This window comes from Mycteria americana, chromosome 1 (genome assembly GCF_035582795.1).
Source record: "Mycteria americana isolate JAX WOST 10 ecotype Jacksonville Zoo and Gardens chromosome 1, USCA_MyAme_1.0, whole genome shotgun sequence".
NCBI classification, from domain to species: Eukaryota; Metazoa; Chordata; class Aves; order Ciconiiformes; family Ciconiidae; genus Mycteria; species Mycteria americana.
Genome location: NC_134365.1, coordinates 28,069,530 through 28,087,380, shown reverse-complemented (window position 1 = coordinate 28,087,380; position 17,851 = coordinate 28,069,530).

Below are 17,851 nucleotides of genomic sequence, written 5' to 3'. Positions count from 1 at the left end.
AAGCTACCAACCCAAGTTCATTGGATATAGAGAACATGTTATACTGAGTGTAGGCACTTGATGTTCTAGCCTCTGTTTTGAGAGTGAGTTTTCCCCCAGGCATTTGTGGTAGAATACAGACTTTGTAGTTAGACAAGAAGGTGCTTGAATGGTGAAGAAATGTCTCATGGCTTAGGAAAGCCTTCTCCTCATATGTTCAGTATTCAGAATTTGTATGACATTTCTCAAAACAGATATATTGGTTTCAGTTTGGGGTTTTTGGTTTTGGGATTTTTTTTACTGTTTATAGTATTTTTTCCATCAATACATACATGAAATGAGGTGTGTCAGCTGTACCAATAGAGTTTTAGGTGTACCTTTCAGCATGGTATCAATTTAAAAATTCTCTTTTCATTTCATTTTCTGGCTTAATCTTTGAAGAATAAAAGTTAATTATTTCTGTTACTCCCTTTCCTCTAGCCTTCAGTGTTTCTACTTTCCCCCTAGCATCTATATGGAGTTCAGGGAACACAACCTTCAACTGATTTTTCTAGCTTTGGTCTTTTTACTGGTGTTCTTAATTATCTTGTCTCTTAAGGAAGGAGGTAAGAAATCACACCACACCTCTGTTTAACTTCTTTCTAAAAATGACAAATGTATACTGTTTCTGACTTCTCTTTTCTTATGCATCCCAGGCATCCTCCTGCCTGCTCTTTCAAAAGCATGTTTGGTCTGCTTTACTCAGAGAAGCAGAAAGCTGGCTGAGGTTGGGAAAAGGGTGAGCTGAAAGAGTGGTCTCTAATATGCATGCTGCTGCCTCTTCTTGTTACAGGTTTTCTCACAATCTGAAAGCTTGTCTCACTTATTTGTTGTATCTTACCGTCAAACTGGAAGTAGTTTGAGGAAAGAGGGTATAATTTTCTATGTGTTTGTGTTCAGTAGAATCCCCATTTTGCTGACTGTAGGTAGTACCACAATAATAGGGAAACCAACTTATAAGGTAATAGAGTAAATAAACTGAAAATAGAGTTCAAAAATGAAATTATTGTATGGCCAATGAATGTATAAGTGTTCCTATTCTTTAGTTTTCCTGCTAGTACTCAGATGTTGTTTCTTATTTGCTAGCTCTAAAAGGAGAGTCTAAAGCGGCACTATGTTTCTGTCAGAACAAGATTGACTTAATTTGTGTCAATAAAAACTTGTTTAGTTTCATGCAGCCAAATGCATATGACAGACCAATCTACCATGGTTGCTAATGCTAGCCAGGATCCTGTACAGGATGCCACAGCGAAAAGAGTAAAACTACAGTAACAGAATGTTTTGTGATGGACTGCATATACCAGATGTTGCCTCCTAAATTCATATAAATAGATTGTCAAGGCATTTTGCCATACAAAGGCATTTCAGATTTTGATAAATAACCAGTGTAAATGCGTTAAATGTTTCCCTTTCTATGTAAATACCTGTTTGTGTCCTGAGTCCTTGTAAGCTTAACAAAGTCATGGCTCATTGACTTTCACAGCTTAATTATGTGTTGAATAACAAAAGCATTTCCTCTTACTTATATATTATGCAAAAGTGTAAATGGAAGTGCTTGATATTCTTTGTCTTTCCCATATAGTATTTCAAATACATCATTTTTTAATTGTTCTCTAAATTCTACTCTATTGTTGCATTGTTTCTGAGAAAAGATGAATGAGACTGAAACAAGTATTTGATGAGAGATTGTTACATTTCTCTGTAATATAATGAAATATTTTAATTATTAGTTTCTATCTCATAACTTAGACTTACACCTTGTGTTGTCCACTCCTGTTTCATTGTGCTGTCTGCAATTAGACCCACAGCTGGTTCTTTCCCTTAATGGTTATACTAATTTATAACCCATTAGAGTGCATGAATAGGTCATATTGTTCCTTTCATACTGGCACAGGGAAGTGTAAATTAAGTTTTTGTATGCCAGCAAGGGAGAAGTCTATCCAAGGGTAAAGTATTAAATTCCTATTTTTAATTTCTGCAATAAATGCAGTTAGAAATAAAACTCTTATATCTGCAAATACTTTCCATTTCTTAAGTAATAAAACCAATGTGTGAGTTATAATTATTTTCGTGTATACCTGGCTTTTTCAAACTCTACTTTAAAAATATTGTGAATATTGGCTGATTTGGGAGGTAATTATGAGCATATTTGGGTAACATTTGTCTACTTAAAGCTGACATTAGGCAATGTAATAGTCCTTATTGTAGCTAGGTAATTATAGAAACCCCATGGTAGGAAAATAAAAATTAACTTTTAAAAGAGCCTTTGTAGATTCTAGAGTCTAATCTGAAAATGCTTTCTCCCATGAACTCTTTAGAACTGTTTGAATCTGTCATTGCACTGCTCAATGCTGTTAAATTTATCTTTTTTTTTCTCATTTTCTATCAAAGCCCGTTGTTACCAGCTGTCTCCAGTCTCATACCAAGGAAAACAGTGAGATTATCCATTCTCCCATTCTGCTGCGGGCAGAAACTGAGACACCTGACAAGTTTGGGGGTTTGGGTTTTTTTTTCTTCTTCTATCAAAGAGTACCTTTCCTTTCAGAAAAAAACCCATCATTCCTCATTTGAAAGATAGAATTCAAATAAAGGATTGGAACATGGGTTCTACGAAGCAGCTCATGACTGTGGGTGCTCAGCTGTCTTCAGGTGGAACAGCTTTAGCAGAGCAAACTCAGAAGACTCATCTCGGAATGATCACCCAGGTAGGTCTCTCACAGTGTGGGAGATCGTGGTTCAAGTTCATGGTCAGAACTTAGTGGAGCATGAATTTCATTACCAGTTTTTTGAGTCTTTGCGAAATTCCTTAATCTTTGGTTGACCGGCTTTTTATTCCTTTACGTATCAGCCATTATACCCACAGTATGTAAAGTTTGTTGCTTTAGTAAATAACTAAGTGAAAAGTTAGGCGCCTGAGTTGCTTTATATGCCCTTAATGTCCCTTGCTCCCTTATTTTTGCAGTGTAACTGTGGTAGCCAGTATTTTACAATAAGTCTTAATTTTCCTGGAACACTGGGAAGTATTTTGGCCTGCAGCATCTGGAGGTGTGCAGTACTGAATTGTTCTGCAGGTTTACTTGCAACAGTGGCAGGCTGGGTTTGATGATCAAGCTTTAAGTTCCAGTGGTTTAGCAATTTTTATTAAAAAGTGTCATCGGAATTCTTAAATCTCAGGGATTCCTTCTTAAGTGGAGGAAAGCTTATTTCAACCAGTTCTGTGGACAACTTCTTGAAGGCTGATACCTATTTTGTCACTGATATCACTGTGCTGTGATTGTCTAACATGATTCTTACCTTCCTGTAATGTAAGGTTTTTTCTTGCAGCAAAGTTGCAAAGTATTTTGTAAAGAAAAAAAAAAGGCAGTTATCTTCCATAGCTATGTAACAGTGGGTTTCTCTTACTGTTGCTTAAGTAAATCACAGCTTTACATAAGTGTACACAAATTCAAAGGTCTTGCTTTTAGCCTCAAAAATCTTAACTATTTAAAATACAGGTGCACCTGTTTGGCTTAGCACAAGTAGGTGCAAGATCCCATGATGAGAAACACTTTTCACCTCATATAAATTTTCCATTGTGTCCGATGTGAAAGGGTTTTAATTAAACTCGGTAACTCATAATATTCTGCTGTCAGCTGCCATTTAAAAAAAAAAAAGACATCACTTCTCATTTTCGCTGGGAGAAAATCCTTTGTGAAAATGTCAGTCAGCGAGCCCAATCCTTGTTCTTTTGTACTTGAAAACACTATAGGTTTTCTGAAGCCTGACTAAACACGGGGCTTTAATCTACTAACCTGAATCTCAGCATGTCCTGTGGAAATTGTATGGACTTGGGCTGAGAATGCTGAGAAAACTTCATGGAGAACAGGGGATTGTATGTCACCCGTCCTTTTGTCTCAATGTGGAGCACTGTCTGCCCCCTTTCCCCCCACAGTGAGCTCAAAGTCCTTGGGTATCTTTAGGGGGGTGGTTATCCCTCCTTTATTTTTTATTTTGAATTTTTATTCTGAAGGTTGAGGCACTTCCTTACTGAAGAGGCAATTGAAGTGGCAATTTTAGGCTATTTCAAGACTAGCAAAAAAGACCAAGTCTTACAGTTCTTCTGTAACTTGAGTAATAGTGGTGTTTGCTTCAAACTTTTTCCATTAAGATCAGAAAATATTTGGACCCATGTGGAATTATTTTAGGCTAGAATAGCATAAACCAAACTAAGTATGCTTTCAAAAAGCAGTGGGTTAAGTTGGATTCATGGGTTGCATGGATTCACATGGCAGAGTTTATACTGCATGATCTTTACAGTAAGATTCCAGTAAAGAAGATTCCAATCTCAGTGCTCTGTACAGAACTCAAGTTCTTTCTCTTTTAACCAGTTGTAAATAATTAAGCACTTTTTGTTATGCTCTAGGTGGTTCAATAACCTTTGTTGCTCAACTGTTTAAGATTGCCGGCATGTGCAATCTTAAATGTATCAAGTCATAGAAGGTATCAGTCTTGGATTTTTGCCCTTTTAACTTCAATAATATCATTGTTCTAGGATTATTGCATGACAGTATGAAGAGGAAGAAGTTAAAGCTATCTTTGGAAACCTACACCTTGCAAGCTTGTCAGACTAGGATTCTCAGGCTCTTAACTCCTCTCATGTTTATTTTAGACTGAAAGCAAACAAACCCTGAAAGTCTTCAGAAAACCTTCTACAGGTCATTTTCTACTGCAGCTTCCAAAGAACCAAATACGTTTTATCAAGTGTAAAGTGCAAGACTGTGCCCCTATGTGCTGGTTTTGGCTAGGACAGAGTTAATTTTCTTCATAGTAGCTAGTATGGGGCTATGTTGTGGCTTTGTGCTGGAAACAGTGTTGATAACACAGGGATGTTTTAGCTACTGCTGAGCAGCACTTACACAGACCAAGGCCTTTTTTGCTCCTCACACCGCCCCACCAGTGAGTAGGCTGGGGGTGCACAAGAAGTTGGGAGAGGACACAGCTGGGACAGCTGACCCCAACTGACCAAAGGGCTATTCCAGACCATATGATGTCATGCTCGGCATATAAAGCTGGGGGAAGAAGAAAGAAGGGGGGGACGTTCGGAGTGATGGTGTTTGTCTTCTTAAGTAACCATTGTATGTGATGGAGCCCTGCTTTCCTGGAGATGGCTGAACACCTGCCTGCCCATGGGAAGTAGTGAATGAATTCCTTGTTTTGCTTTGCTTGCATGTGTGGCTTTTGCTTTCCCTATTGAACTGTCTTTATCGCAACCCCTGAGTTTTCTCACTTTTACTGTTCTGATTCTCTCCCCCATCCCACCAGGGGGGAGTGAGTGAGCGGCTGTGTGGGGCTTAGTTGCCTGCTGGGGTTAAACCATCACACCCTACATCCGATAACTGTTCTGTTATATTGCTGCATCATCTTGATTCAAAGTTGGTTTTTTTCATTAGTTTCAGTATTTATCAACAGTGTCTGCTTTTTTCTTTTTTTTTTTTTTTTTTTTAATGCAGGCGCCCTATCTACTGGGACAATTCTCATTTCTGATTAAGCTGTGTCCAAACTGACAAAATCCTCCACAAATCTTGGCATTATGAGGGTTACTATCAGCAGGGCTTTCACCATTTTAACAAATCTTTTAGAATTCATACTTAAAAATGAGTAGTATGACTTTCTTATGTAATCAAGGCCACAGTCTAAACTTCCTCTTCTCAGATTCTAGTTCCTTCAGGACTTTATTCAATGTAAATTTAGTCAGCAAGACCTCAGTGAGTATTTTGATAGATTGTGTAGCAAGGCAGATCAAGATGACACTTCAGCAGATCTAAAAATTTTTACTGGTTTTGATGCACTGGGGTTCATCCATCAGTACAACTAGAAATGGGTTGTCACAGAATCATCTGCTTCTGAATGAAATAATACATTTTCATTTCCCTTATTGTGCATCAACAATTTCAGTAGGCTTAAAAATACCTTCCAGTTTGAAAAGGTATTCTTGCAGTTGTTATTAACTTCATAACCAAGTGGCAGCGTATGAACATGTCTGACTTTTGTGTGATGGTTCCTTTTAGCGTTATGTTATAATTTTTGTGAAAATTATATGCAATTTGAAGTGCTTTGAAGAAGTTGGTCTGGAGCGTCAGTAGAATCAGCCTCTGCAAATTCAGTATGAGTTGCACTAAACACCAACACACAGCTATTCTGTTCTTACCTCAGGCCTGTGATGTAGTCATCGCTGTTTTCCCTTTCATGATTTCCATGTAAGAGCTTATCAAAATGTGGTCTTCTGCAAAATGCCTCTCCAGAATGAAAGGTCTGGTACTTTCACAGTACTTCGCCTCCCAGCTCCATACCTTGTATCACAGAAATACATGCCTGATAGAAGATCTGCTTAGTTTCCCTGGAAGATTAAACTGTTTTCAGCATTTATTGAGACCATGTGCTGAATTGACATAGTCAAATACTGATGATGCAGTGTGGGAAAGCATACATGACTCTGCTTGCCAAAAGTATCTGGTGAGCACCGATTAAGAGTGTTAATCTGCAAATACTGAAAGCATTGGTTGAAGCAATTTTAGCAGTATTAACAGAATGCATTGGGGTACAGTTTTTGCTTGTGTAAATGGATCCAGCAACTGTCAGGCTGGCACCTTCTGCATCTAAAAATAAAATAGTCTATCCATCTGTATTCTAAAAGTATTATGAATGCGGACTCAAAATCTATTTGCCTGGTAAATACCTGTGAATAGTTCACTTTTTTTAAGGGAATGCTGCTGTAGCTTTTATCTTGGTTATGATTCAGTTTTCATTATATTTCCTGGGAATAGAGAATCTCTTTGGAATTCATAGTAGTATAAGTGAAAACGGACAAGCAATACGAAAAGCAAGACATTGCTAATTTATCCACAACTAGAGAGTACTGTGGGGACTTCAACAACTAAAACCAGATATTTGTAAGCCATCAGGTAGAATGCTTTTGTTGAATATTAAATTATACATACACTTAAAATTCTAGTTGACAAAGTTCTTTCATTGTTACTGCTTTACAATTTTGAACCGTTTTTTCAGGTTGTCTCTATCTTGGTGTGTGAGCAGCTCTGAGACAGAGTAACCATTTTTTTGTAAATGAAAACTGTAGGGTAAAGTAAAGCCCTGCCCTACGGAAAGGTGGCCAGACTGCTTTCGCTGCTCCCAATAGTTGGAAGTTAGATGAAATTAAGCCATCTCACAAGAGATATTGAGGAGCTATACCTGACCCATATCTTAAGGGCATTCATCTAAGAGGATTCGAAGCACCACCTCCCACCGTTATTTAAATCACGTGGAATGAGGAAGTGACCCCAGGTTTGCTAGAGTCCGGCTGGGCACAGGGAAGCTTGAGGAAAAGACCACTGTCAGATTTGTGGATCAAGTTCTCTGCTTTTATTAAAAAAAAATCTGGAGAATAGACTGGACTGCCTTTGGGTTGAGTGAAACATTACAACCAGAATAGTTTCCAATTAATTAAGAGATTCAGAAAAATTTGAGGGTTTGGTTAGAAATTTGATTGATAGGTCTGGTTGCTTCAACCACCAAACAAAGAAAATAAACTTCACCTTGATACCTGTTTTCTCTCACCCTATCCCTGCAGCAAAGAATCATTTTTTTTGTCAGGGCTATTTTAAAGAATGAAGTTTTCAGAAGATTGGAATTACGTGACTGAACAAAACACTTTTTCATTTTAAGCAACAACAAAAAAAATCAGCGACTTAGTGTTACTTTTGGCAGCTACTTGGCTTTGTTTTCTAAGGAGATGATATTTAACATGATCATGCTTTCTCTTTCTACTAATAATTTCTACCCCTTTGTCCATTGACATTAGCTAATCAAAGATTCAAATATAATTAATTTTTTCTACCCTTCTTGATAATCAGCAGCTGGATAAAAACCAAAAAAGCTCCAGACTTCTAATGTATTGCTGTACCTAAGAAAGGGGATGCAAAACTCCACTGGTGACTCCATGGCAGCTAAAGCCAGTCTTCGCCCTGCCCTGCCTTTCTCCTGCCTTGCCCCTTGCCAGAGGGTTCGCACCCTTACTTACCTTGGCACCAGCACTAAGTGAGTTTTCCTCCTCCTGAGTTCAGATCCCACTGAAAATGCACCACTCCGGTGGGGTTTTCAGCTAAACCAGAGGCCTTAAGCAGCTTTACATGCAGTTGGGTGGTCCTGGAGGGGGATGGGAACGTGTACCCAAGGGCAGGAGAGAGGCCAGGGTTACAGCCCCCAGGGTATAAATCACTTCAAGGTGCTGCGAACATGAAAGCATCTGACCAGCCAGTCTGTTTCCCACGTGTGTAACTTCGGACTGACCATGGCACGTTGTCGGTTCTCACCTGGTTGAGGTACCCCTGCACAAGTGTGGTAGCCAGAGTTGCTGCAGCAGTGGCACAGGAAACCAGCCTTTACTCGTCCTCCTGTTCATGTGCCACCTGGCCCTGCAACTCAGCCTCACTACATTTTCTTCAGAGATACAGAGTAAAGTCAGCTAGATGGTAGATGTGGATACAATTAGAGGATAAAGTAGCTGTTGTCATATCAGGTTGCATTTCTGTGGAAGTAAAAGGAGGTCATGTAAATGAAATTCATAGATAATACTGAAATTTGAGGTGTTTCAGTCCCGAGAGAGAATAGAAATATTACAGTTTATTCCTACTCACAGTAATGCTAATGACAAGTTTTTCACATCGTGTCAGCTGAGTATGTTCAAGATCCCTGAGAAGATTAGGAATAACAGTTGCTCTGAAACTACAGAATGTTCAGTTAAAAAAAAAAAAAGGCAAGGAAATGTACTAGTGGAAACTTTGTGCAAACAGTAAAGAGAAAAATGACAAGAAATAATTCTGTAAAACGCAACTAGTTAGGAGTTTGTGACTGCGGGGCGTGTGTGCGTGTGTGAAAGTAGCTGAGTTATTTGCAGAACTATGGGATCACGGAGCAGAGAAATAGTCACTCCCCGGGTTCTGGTGGTGCTGAACATAGCCATATGAAGTTAAGGCACTTAAGGAAGTAGGCAAAGAAATATTCTTGGTTTAGAGAAGAAGTGTTCAAAATTAGGGATCTAGAGAGCTTGACATATAAAAGGTGGTGGAATTTTTCATGTAAAAAATTACATAATCAGCAATGACTGATGGGATGTCTTTGTTAGTCCCAAATTTGCTACCAATGCTCGTAAGTCAGCTCTGGTGGTAACAGCAGCAGGGACAGTACTGTTATGAAAAACACTCCATTAGCCATTGACATTTTAAGCGGTTTGGACCTGATCCACGAAAGGTTTTAAATGACTAACATACCTCACTTTCTAATGTAAATTACAAAAAAGTCTAATCTTGTGCTCAGTTTCTGCCTTAGTCACCCTGCACCAGAGATCCGAAGGCTAGAAAGGGAAAGAGCCCCTAGCAGGGGGGTGCGTATTGCTCAGAAGGCTTGGTTTCCGGGCTGTCTTTAAATTAGCATGTCACCATTTTCTGACGAAGTGAAAGAATTTTGGAGACTTAGGTGATCTGCATGTCAGGGCCTACCCAAAGAACTTCTTTGGCGGTGGATGGAGCGTGTGCCATGGCAGCCTTGCCCCGAGCCCGGCAGAGGAGGGGTCCGAATCCTGATCTTGGCTCCTGCTTGAGCATCCTGATCACTGAGCGCAGCGGGGCTGGAGGAGCGGGAGGGGTGACCGGCTGTCACCGCCGCATCAGCGAGCGGCGGGAGGTGCCTCCCCGGCGCCCGGCACCGAACTCCCCGAGCGGCCGGTCCCGCCTCCTCCCGGCGGCCGCGGTGCCGTGCGGGCTGCGCTGCGGTGCTGGCTGCGCTGCGGGCTGCGCTGCGCTGCGGGGTGCGGTGCCGGCTGCGCTGCGGTGCGGGCTGCGCTGCGCTGCGCTGCGGGCTGTGGGGTATGGGGTGCGGGGTGCCGGCCCGGGTCGGGCTCCACTAGGTGGCAGGATGCCGAAGGGCTCCGCGCTGCCGTCCTGGAGCCCGCGCGGGTTTAGCCCGGCCTCCACGCATTGTCTGAGGACATGATAGAGTGCGGACAGTTTCCTGGAGTCCCGCCTGTCCCGTGTTTCTTACTGGTTTTGTCATTAATAAAGCAGAATGGGGAAGGATCCGAGGGAGGTCTGAGACACAAAGGAGCCCGGTGCGGTGGCAGGGTAAGAGGGCACCTCTCGGCTATCCGCAGTCTGCGAGGGAGAATTGCCAAGGCAAGGAGAAATTCTTTATGAAAGCACAGTGGGGTGTAGCGAGAAGCGGTGAAGTAAAAAATGTCTGCAAAGTTTGCAAAGAGTAACAGCTGGTTAAATTGTAGCGCAATCTATAAGTCCATAGGGAAGCACGTTTGCCTCTTTACAGAGCCGGTCTAGAGGGGAGCAGCTGCCTGCTTAGGAAAGCGTGACCTTTTCCATGCATAATTTTTTAAGTTACAGAAGTGAAAGGAAACTGGAGTGTGTAAATATCACAATAAAGCATTAAATAAAATTAAGTCTTATACAGAATTAAATCACAAGCTCTTATTCCTGCTTCTTGTCTTCTTTGTCTTGTTGGAAACGTGCTTTCTACTGTGCCCTATGAAAGCGGTGATTTTGTTTGTACGGCATGTGTACAACGCTTCAGAAACAGCTTCAGCGTTAAATCTGGGTGTTTGGGCTAAACTTCGTAAGGATATACCTTCAGTTCCCATTTCTCTCGGTTCAGGTAGCTGTGCCTGCCAGAAAACTTGAAAAACTGAAGCAAGCGTATTTCAAAGCGGGTATGCTTGCGCTTGCCGATCGCATTTATTCTCCCCTGGCCTCACCCCCCGCCCTCTGCCCCAAGCCCCCCGCGCCGCTGCCCTCTCCCGCGGGACCGCGCACAGGTGTAGGGGCAGCCGGGGGGGTACGGGGGCTTCTGGCTCGGGCCCTGGGTACCCGCCCAAGCCAAGCCCCGTTAAACCCGGCTTCGGCTCCCGCGGGTCTCGGGGGTTGCGAGCGGGCGGCCGGTGGGCTGGGGCAGGCTCTGCAGTGGGGAGCTGCGCGCTCGGGGGGCGAGGGGGTCTCGGTGCCCCGAGGGGGCTCCCCTCGCTGCGCTGTCCCCGCTGCCCCGGAGCGAGGGCAGAGGCACGTCTGGAGCGGTAGTTTCTCCCCCACGGCCCCTGGTCGGGCGAGGGGCTTAGTGCCGGGGGGAGGTCGGGGACCCGGCGTGGGGTGACTTGCGAAGTGGAGTCGGCGGGAGGAGGTAACGGGCTGGCGGGGAGCCGGCGGGGAGCCGGAGAGGAGAGGAGAGGAGAGGAGAGGAGAGGAGAGGAGAGGGCGACCGGGGAGGAGAGGGTGCGGGCGGCCGCGGGGGGAGCCGCGGGGCGCGCCCGGTGCGCGGTGCCGGGCGCGGCGGGGAGGCGGGGGAGGCGGCGGTGCAGGCAGGGCGCGGGCCGGGCCCCCAGCCCTCCCGCTTTTGAACCTGGGCAAAGCAGAGGCGGGGAGAGGGGCAGGGGCAGGAGGCGGGCGGTGACATCAGAGCCGGCCGAGCGGATAAGGTGGGAGAGCCGCGGGAGCGGAGCGGGCGGGCGAGGCGTCAGCGATTAGCGGCTGCCGCCGGTCCCCCGCGCACCGCACCGCACGGCACCGCACGGCACCGCACGGCACCGCACGGCAGCTCCCGGCACCATGCAGAGGTCCCCCCTGGAGAAGGCGAACATCTTCTCCAAACTCTTCTTCAGGTGGGAGCCCCGGCGCGGCGGGACACGTGCGGCCCGGGGCAGCGGGCAGGGGCGGGCCGCGGCGGCGCGGGGGCTCGGCCGGGGCTCCTCTCCCCCCCTGCTCGGCGGAGAGGGGGGCCGAGCGCTGGGCGCCTGTGAGCTCGGGAAGGGTCTGTGGGGAGAGCGGTGGGAGTCTCGCTTGTTGCCGAGTGGCGAGAGCTCTCTTTTTTTGTTGTTGTTGTTGCTGGGGTTTTAGCACCAGAATGGGCTCTCCCTGTCAGGTGTCATAAACCCTCGCTGGACCCGGACAGATGAATTTATGACATAATTTGAGCAACCTTTGGTAAATTGCTCAACTAGTTGATCTGTTATTTCACTGTAAACTGTGAGAACAGGGCGGGGTGGGGGGGAGCAGAGGGGAAATGCTCCCAGAGCAACGATTCCTTCTGTTCGGCTTTTCGGGTGTTTAGCATTTGCTCAGTGTGCGAGTGTAACACAAGATCTTACTGGAAACAGTTCCCTGTAAGCCTTGAAAGTGTTCTCTTACAAGCAAAGCCTTTTCTTTCTCACAACTTCAAATAAAAAGAGAAGAAGGAGCCAATACCAACGCCTGGGCACAACGTACTTTATAAGACAATATAGAAGACTGAACATGTTTTATGTGACATTGCTAGAAATGACACTGCCAACTGGAAAGCACACATAATCTTTCTGGCTTTGGCCCACACGCCACCATTTTTGCCAGGGTGTTGGTTCCCCCTTTTGTTACTTGAGGGTCTTTCACACAGCAGGGAGGGGAGGGAGGAAATCTTGTGTAAGACATGAACATGGTGCCTGAAATGGGAACACGTGATGTAAAACCATAACATTGGCACGAGGTCTCTGCCTGTGCAAATGAGGGCTTTTAGCTTGCTTTTTAATCCTTTTGGGATAGCTTTCCTTTTCAGCAGGTTGGTCTGGACCTTTTCTAAAAGTTTCTTAAGGGAAATGGGTCTCTATGAATGACTCTGTTTGCCTGCTTCCCCCACTTTGGCTCATTTTGGCCAGATGTGATAGCGGGGAAGGATCCCAAATGTAACCTAAAGTTTTACAAACATGCAGGTGAAGGTGAGGATCCTAGAGGTGTCTTCCAGTGCTGCTGCAGTGGGAAAGAAGCCATACCTGCCCTCAAGTGCTGTTAGAGCCAGGGAATGTGGACGGTGGGAGTGTAAGCCTGTACAAATTCTCCATAGAGGAAGCTTCATTCAGTGCTCCTATCAAGTATAAGATACAAATCTGTAGGAAATGAGGCTGCATATTAACTTCATTGCTTAAGGAGCCACTTGTTCTATTTCATGTTATTTATTTGTAAAGCTTCTATCAGAGTAGAGCTCTCCTAGAACCTACAATGCTGAAGGTGTCAAGAAAAACCCCCAATAAGATAAATCAAATATACTTCTGACTCCTACCTTAGTTAAAGTTCCTGTGGCTGAAACCAGATGCAGTTCATGCTCATTAAGTGCATAATTAACCATCCTTGGGTCTAACCTGGTATTTTAAAATCAAAGTTTTGAAGGCAATTAAATGACTTTTGAATCATGCTTATCATGCATGATACATTATATTGTACCAGCTATCTGACGGTAACTGAAGTGATAATTAAGTATATAAAGTTAAAGAGATCTTTATGACGAATATTGAGCAGAGCAGAGAAATTTCTTTACAAAACTTTATAGTAACATTGATTCATATAAAAATCAGGCAATTAATGTAAACATTGAGTTCACTGGGTACAAACAGCCAAAAGTATATGTGTACATCTATAAAGTATCTAATATCATTCTAATACCTTCAGAATGATGTTTCTGTGAATGACGAAGTCTCTGCTTACTTGCATTTTACCACATACACTGTGAATGTCTTTGTTTCTTCACAAGTGTTATATGAAATAATTGAAAAGGTCACAAAAGTGCAAGCCACAAGATAAGAAAATGCATTACATCAAAATTGGCAGTGAGGATGTATTTCTCTTAAAAATAAATAAGCAAATAAAAAAGCATTTTAAAAACATACATTATTTATAGCGATGAAACATGTTAGCTTGTTTTAAAATGCATCCCTTCAGTCTTCAAGGATTCCATCAGTTTCTGTCTCATCAAAAGTAGATCAAGATCAATGCTAAAGATTATTAAAAGGTAAGTTATCGCAGAGCAAAGATTCTTCAAGGTATAAGAATTTCACAGTACTTCGAAGTATATTATTTGTGATGAGCTTTACAAAGTCAGAAACACTGGCTACGTATCAGTAACAAGAGACCTGTCCACTCAACTGGAAACATCCACAAAGTAGTGATTAATGAGTGAGATTGGAACAAGGTTTTCTAAGATGTCAGACTATTCTGTTAGTGTTTTAACTGAATCTACACACATCATTGGGTTCTGATACTGATCGTATTTAGTAAAGCACTCCAGGACATGCCTACATTTTAGTACATGCTTTACTTCCATGAAAATGTGTGAGACAGAACTCAAGGGCATTATAGCTGAAATAAGATAGTAAATTATTTCTTTTTTAAAAAAAATACAAACCAAAAAGGTGTGTATGGAAAAAAGATTGCTTTTTCCAATGACGATGAAATAGTTCCTTTCAAGTACAACATCACAGAATGCTTCAGTGAAGTAACTTTTAGAGGCGGCTGCTATGCAATTGTGTGTGAAGTACCAACCTGAATATAATGCAATAAGTTGAAGGTCGCGTTAGCAAAAGTGATGCTAAAGTATTAGTTGTTATTAGTCAGAAAATCTTGCTGATAAATGTAATACTACTATGTAATATTGTATGAGCCGTTATCAGCACCTTGATACTGATGTCTATAAACCTATTGGCAAGGTTTTATTGCTTCATAATGTGTCCTGTCTGGGCTGGAGGGATAGGTTTAAATGTGTTAAAGTCAGAATGGAGTTCCTTGCTCATAAGTGAATAATTTAGACATGTTTCAGTATCGTGTACATTTTTTCTTAATTCTTTATGCCAAAAAGTGAGAAACTGTCGTGTGTGTACCAGGAATAGTGTCTTAGGGAAAAGGTTACCCTTTTGTTGGATTTCCAAGATTAGAGACACTGATGGGGCAAAAAAAGATAATTGCTTGGGGTGGTCATGATAGAAAGTATTTAGACAATAGAAATCAACTTTCATCCTAAAATCTGAACAATTTTACTTTAGAAACTGTGTTTTGGTGGTGAAGAAATGAAGTGTGAAGACAAGTAGTTTGAGATCTTCCATTATAAAGCACTAGACACTAAGTGTTTAGGGTTTCAGGGTTTCTTTTGTGTTTTGTTTTATTTTCCTTATCACATTTTCAGAGTTGACCCCTTTTGTTCCCAACCACGTGCAAGACATTTATCTGTGCTCTGGCAACTTTTTATCTTGTTTAAAGAAAATAGAGTTTTATGCAGAAGTGAGCAGATGGTCATATGCTTAACTTCATATTCATTGTGAAGCTTCACTTTTGTCTTTATAATAGTTACTTATGTTCCTGGGGTTTTGCGGGGTGAAGGCCATACTTTTTGTAGCAAACAACGTCAGAGTACTTTGCAATCACCTAGTTTTTATTGTAGATTAACTGAGATCAGGAAGTATTGTTATGGTTTTATTAAGGTGAGTTAATAAACTATTTAATTTTTAGCTGGGTACCGGAACACTGAGTTATTGCTGGAGTTTCAGAAACAGCTGCAACTTTGGGACAATTCTGTTTGGTTTTTTTGTTTTTTTTGTTTAATGCCAATTTAGATATTTAAATACAAGTTCACAAAAGGCAATCCTTGTGCTCCTGTCCAACTCTCTAAGCATATACTTTTGCCTTGGCACGTACCAAATGTGACAACTGTCTTGGCAGGACCGAGTAGTTCAATGCCTGATTCATTATTAAATCCAGATGAGAAATACAAACTAAGCCAGCTTTTGTGCTATGTCTTCTTGTGGGCTCAGTCCATCAGACCTGCTCTAGTTGCTTCTTTCTTTCCAAACCAGAGAAAAAGTAACCTGGCCCATTTTTATGCAGCTGTCCAGTGGTTCCAAGAAGAGTTTAGCAGGTAGGGGATAAATGTTGGATACCTTCTTCTGCCATGTGTGTGCTGGGAGGGGTAGGAAAAGGAATTCAATTCTACACCTCACTTCTTCTAGGAATTAGGACCAGTGTAACCAGTGTATGGTAGTGAAGCTGTTTTAGTTCTCTATCTCTGGCTCAGCTATTCTTTTTAAAGCACAAGAGCAAGAATGACTCTGTAGTCTACCAGGTAAGAAACTTGTTTGCAAGTCCTGATTTCTGTTCTGAGGGCACTTTTTATGAAGTCTGTGAATAGCCTTTAGGGTGGATAACAGAATCCAGGACTTAAGTTTTGAAAGTACTTAGCCTGTGAGCTACAGTCATGGTTATTCTTTCACTCTTTCTAGCTTAATTCAGTCTTAATTGGAAGTTTGGGAGTGCCTTGACAAAGATAGTTTCTGGTTTGGAAAGGCATTCTCATGAGAATTAGTTTGAATCCCACACAGAGAAAGGAACTAAAGCCAGACCTGCCCTAGGCACTCCCTGCTCTGTCCTTGAACTATGTATCTTAAGAGTTAATACCAACAAGGTACGAGGATTTTGATCCCTGAATAGAGAAGGATTTATGTGCCTATTTTTCTGGAGAAGTTTGGGATTTAATGTGTACATTTGTCCTCAAAACTTCCCCTGAAACTGTCTTGAGTTCCTAAAAATCCCAGGTATTGTATAGGAAGCTTAAAGACCTAATTCATATCTATAAATTTCACTCCAGAGGACAGGTGTCTGGAAATTGTGGTATCAAACATGTATTTGGAGCATCCCCTATCGATACCTAGCTGTAGCATCTTGCTCATCTTTCCTCTCTGAGTAGGGAGGCTCTGTCTACATCGGCAGCTATGAGCAGGAGGATTGAATTGCACAGCGTGACGGCGCAGTTGCTGGGACAGCTGCTTAGACACTTACACAAGGCAAATTTCTTATAGTATATTCTTAAGGCCCTTTATGGGTCTAGTCCTGAGGACCTGCCTTTCACTGATCCCAGGTAATCATAAATCCCGGCCGTTAGTGACAACCAAGCACAGATGCAGCTGCAGAACAGATTATGGCCCCGTGAGGCTGCCTGGTCATTTGTCTGTTGCCACAGGTGGTCCTTGGAGACCTGCTGGTCTGCCAGCCCTTCAGACCTGTCTGAAAGCAAGCTTTTGGTGCCCCTGAAAGTCAGTCCCCACATGGTTCAAAGACATGCATGCAAGTTTTGGACTCCTTTTGAAAATTTGATTTCTATTAATATTTCCAAGGTAAAATATGAAACTTGAAGTGAACTGGAGAAAGGATGCTGAGTCTCCTACTCTGAAACAATTTCAGCCACAGGGGTATCTTCTCTAATAATAAGGCTAAATTGTGTCCTTTGCTCAGCCTGATACTGCATCTTTGGTCTAACGAGCAGAAATGCAAATGCTGCGTAGCACAGTGCCCTTCTCTGGCTGCTTTGTACCTCTAAAGCACAGTTACCTGTATCAAGCTGCATCTGAGTTTCTGAAATGTATGTAAGGCTTCTTTTCCTCCTGCAGGAGGAAGACTTACCATCTTGATATTCAAAATGAAATGATCAAGCATTTGAAAGATTTACAGACCTGTCTGTACCTTTTTATTCCCCTCCATGCTTCTTTGATTTTGGTGGGATAGAAAATAATCCATCCAAAGCCTTGAATTCTTTTTTAATACTGTAGGCAATGACATGGAAAGTAGTTTTATTATCTGTATTATAGAGGCTTCTAAAAGCTCTAACAGAAATTGGAAGTCTACTGTACTAGGCACTGGAAAATATTTGATAAGGAAGCCTGTTTTGAAGACCTTAAAGTCTAAGTAGATAGCACAAAGGATGGGCTAAAAAGAAGTTTCCTTATTAGCTCTGTGGAGAAGAAAGTGGGGTGTACAAGGATTGTGATTTGTCCAGGGAGCATGTGGTGGAGTCAGTGCAGACTGCCTGAGATCTCCTGTCCAGGACTTCAATCGCACAACGGTATTTCTGCTGTGACAATGTTATTTCAGAATATTTCTACAGTGCACAGTTATCACCTCTTTCATACAAAAGAGTCTCAGTCTCTGAATACCTAAATTTTTTGAATATGCTAATT